This window comes from Bison bison, unplaced genomic scaffold, assembly GCF_000754665.1.
Source record: "Bison bison bison isolate TAMUID 2011002044 unplaced genomic scaffold, Bison_UMD1.0 scf7180017864263, whole genome shotgun sequence".
NCBI lineage: Eukaryota > Metazoa > Chordata > Mammalia > Artiodactyla > Bovidae > Bison > Bison bison.
Genome location: NW_011494835.1, coordinates 10,112,149 through 10,116,764, shown reverse-complemented (window position 1 = coordinate 10,116,764; position 4,616 = coordinate 10,112,149).

The window sequence follows — 4,616 nt, the reverse complement described above, 5'->3', positions numbered from 1 at the left end:
GTCCTAGGTGTTCATTGGAAGGACTGATGCTGAAGCTGAAACTCCAATACTTTGGCCACCTGATGTGAAGAGTTGATTCCTGGAAAAGACCCTGATGCTGGGAGGGATTGGAGGCAGGAGGAGAAGGGGACAACAGAGGATGAGATGGCTGGATGGCATCACCGACTCGACGGACATGAGTTTGAGTGAAGCCTGGGAGATAGTGATGGACAGGGAGTCCTGGTGTGCTGCATTCACGGGGTCGCAAAAGTCGGACACGACTGAGCGACTGAACTGAACGGAACTGAAGTGAACTTTAGTCTGCATAGATTAGCTGGCACTATCCTGTCCCGTATGTCTAGGCTGGCAGTGTAGGGGTTATCTGTGCTATGGTTTTCTTGTCATAGACGTCAGAGTTCCCCATGGAAACGTTTGCTATATCTTAAGGTCTATTCTTGGATTTTGCACTCTTATTTTCATTGCCATTTTAATTGACCAAAGCATGGCTTACGGCCAAATGTCAAATCACTGCACTGAGAATAATACTGTGCCCATAATGAGAAGTAGGAAGGAGTGAATATTTGCTGAACAATCATCTAACAATCAGAATCCACCCTCTTCTTTATAAATATTCCACATGTTCTCTTACATTGCAAAACACAGGTACTCCTAAGACTACTGATAGATTTATCTGTTACAGTGGTATCAGACTTTAAGACAAGAATTTCATCATCTGCATTCTATCCAAGTACAGAGTCTATTGATCTGAAGATTTATGAACCAAAGAGACAAGTCATTTTTTCTCTACAAACCTAAGTTACAATGGTGAAACAAACAAGGATATCCACAATAAATATTTTCATTCCACAACAAGAAGGATAAGAAGAAGAATGAATAGTTAATAGTCCACAAGAATTCTAAATTCCTGCTGGGCAATTTTTTTCCAGATGCGCCTATAGTCGATTTAATTCCAGATTTGCTCCCTGTAAGTGGCTACCCATTCTCCATTGATCTCTACCAAACATGGCACTACCATCTTGGAGATCCTTATTTATTTGTAATCTTCCATAGCTATCAGTGCTGCCTGGTGGATAAACAGCTCTTTCAGATCATTTCTTGTCTGTACAAAGTTGGTGGCTCTCAGGTATTTTTAAACTGGCAGACTATCTCTTTTGTTCTAGGCTGGTAGTAATTTTTTAAATATAGTTCTGGTAAGCTGTGGTTTTCTCATGTATTTGATGCTTGTGAATTCTAACAGCCAAACAGCAGAACCACAAGGGTTTAGGGTTTTGTTTGCTCTTGTTTGTTTTTCTGCTTCTTTGGGTATGCTGCTCTTTCTCTTTAGACTTAATTATATTTGATTCTATACTTATTGGGCTTCAATAGAACCACTTCCTTGCCCTTTCTAGAGTTACTTTGCCCAGCCCAATAAATGGACTTTAATTCACTCAGAGATCTTAACAAAAGGTGTTAGTCTTATCTCCTACTCTGGATTTTTCTTTTTTTCCTGAAGCTATGTTGCAATATTTATGTCTATGATTTTGACTCTGTGATTTCTGGTTTCTCCATATTCCTTTCAAGTATAATTTAAAACACCCTACTTCTTTTCTGGACTCATTTTTCCCCCTTATAGTATCTTATCAAATGTAACTAGTAGCATCCATCTTATGCTATCAAAACTTTCTTGACCAATACTACAGTTTCTATAGATACATCTTCTATCTTCCAACTTACCAGAGGCAAATGTTTTACCAAGTATTTTCCTGTTACAACCACAGCTCACGATTATCCAATCTCCTGTAAATTTTCTTGTTATCTGTTAGCCAGTCTCAAAGCTAGTGTGACTCATTCTAAGTCATTCCTAGTTTTAGCTACCAATTGACTTAGTACTTAGCTTGTGTTAGTTGCTCAGGCCTGTCAGACTCTTTGCAACCCCATGGAGTGTAGCGTGCCAGGCTCCTCTGTCCATGGGCTTTCCCAGGCAAGAATACTGGAGTGGATTGCCATTTCCTTGTCCAGGGGATTTCTCCATCCAGGGATCAAACCCAAGTCTCCTGCATTACAGGTAGACACTTTATTGTCTGACCCCACCAGGGAAGTCCCAAGTACTCAGCTACTGTTACATAAAATTCAGTGGCATACAACGATAGCTATTTATTCTCAATGAATTCTTACTTATTCTCAAAAACTATTTACTTCCATGGGTGTTCAGGTTGGTTGGGGGACATTACACCATCTGTCTTATTTGGGGGTTTAGGCTAGAGGGGCAAAAGCTATGTGAAGTATGGTCTTCATTGTAAAGGTCAAAAGTTCTCAGATAATTGAGGAGAAACACTTGATACATCTTAAGACCTACATTTGGAACTCCAGTTCTGCATCTAGTGGCCAAAGCATTTGTATACAAAGAAACCTCAAATCAATGAGGTATGTAAATGGACTCTGCCTATGAAGAATATGTAGTGACTATTTGCCAAACAATAATGCAAACATTCACAATGTTTCATTATTCCCATAGCCCCCAGATCTTGTCCGTTTATTTTTTTCAGCTTTCACAGTGGGATAAGTGCCTTCCATGTTTACTCTGATGTTATCCTCATTCTACCCTTCAAGAATACCGCTGTGAAATCATGCCATCTTTCTAACAGTTTCACTACCTTCACTGGCAGCAATTTCGGACTTAACCCTAAGTGTTAGTTAAAAGTTCTCTCTTGACACTGTATCCCCTCTGCTTGATTTCAGCTCTTGAAACCTATACAAAGTATCCCCACCTCCTTGCCAGAGATACACACAAAAAACACAGATAAACATATGCATGTATAATACTATGAGTTCTGTTTACTTTAGGGGCCATATTTTACTTCTATATTTTATAAATCCAAATCTATATACAGTACTGGAGTGGGTAGCCATTTTCTGCCCAGGGGATATTCCTGACCCCTGGGGTTGAACCCAGATCTCCTGCATCACAGGTGGATTCTTTACTTTCTGAACCACCGGGGAAACCCTATATGTCACATAAAGGTGATAAATGTTAAGCAACTAAATGAGAGCTGAATAAGATTCTGTGCTATTTTGTAGCCGGATAGTAGAGTGTAAGGTGGGGAAATCTTTTTTTTTTTTTTTTATTTCTAACCAATCTCACAGTCAAAATGCTTTAATTTCTTGTTTATGTTTTTGTCACTTAGCATGTTCGTTCGGGTTTGACTTACTTGTTTTAATCGGCTGTGAGCCAGTGTGTTTGATCACTGAGCCTATTAACCTCACTTGAGATGTGTGACAGTGGCTGACAACTTTTGTGAGAAAAGGTTGTATGTGGCATGAACAGAAATGCTTAAACTTTGTATCGTGTGATTGCCTATATCTCTGTGAAGGTAGGGTGAGATCCATGCTTCTCATCCTTATATCCACCACCTATCAAACAGTAAACCCTGTATGAGTGAGTAAATGAATGAATAAATGTTCCTGGTTGATTTCCTGCTTCCAAACAATATGATTAAGAGATAAGCATCCTCTGAGTCTATTTAGGATTACTTTGTATACTTTTCATTCAAGCATGAAACACACTTCAAATATGAAACATTAGGCTCTCTTTCAAATTATATTTACTGTAATTCAAGATAGGAAACAATTTAGGAAGTTAAAGTTGAAAATGGGTTATTTTTTCTTAAAAAAATTATATTTGGACAGATGTTTATTGACCAGTGACTGTGTACTCAGTCACTCAGTTGTAGCTGACTCTTAGCAACTCCTTGGACTATAGCCCACCAGGCTCCTCTGTCCATGGAATTTTCCAGGAAAGCATATTAGAACCATTTCTTACTCCAGGGGATCTTCCTGATCCAAGGATCAAACTCGATTCTCTTACCTCTCCTACAAGGATAGGTGGACACTCTACCACTAGTGCCACCCAGGAAGCCCCCTAACCACTTCCTACTACATTGAAATATACTTCCCTGCACTGTGCACTATACTGGCAATACCAACAGTCATTATGATAAGTTGGAGCATAAATTTTAGTTATTAGTGTTTTGAAATAAAAATGAGAAACCTTTAAGAAAAAGAAAAAAAAAGCAGTAATATTTCTCTTTTAACTTATGCAGATGGAGGTTGAAAGGAGAAACTTTGGTTCACTTATCAGGCAAATTAATCACACCCTTCTCTGCAACAAACACATTTGTTGGCCCCTTATTGGCTTATGATAAAAAAAAAAAAAATTGAATGTCAGTATACTCCCCACTGGGGCAAACATAATTTTTCTCCATTCAATTTCCATGTACAAAATTGCTGAGGTTCTTCAATATATGTTCACTTATCAGAATAAGTCAGAATCAGAAATTGGGACCTGACTTAAAATTCACAGGAAAAATAACAGCAAGTTAACCTTCATAAATCACATTACTTGATCAAAATCATTGCACATAAAAAGCATTAAGGAATCTCCATTATAACTCAAATCACATTCCTAAAAGTCGTGCCAAAAATTTCTTTCAAAGTTTTTTTTTTTTTCTTTAAATTTTTTATTCCTTTATTTCTCATGTGTTCCCCATCCTGAACCCTCCTCCCTCCTCCCTCCCCATACCATCCCTCTGGGTCATCCCAGTGCACCAGCCCCAAGCATCCAGCATCGTGCATTGAAC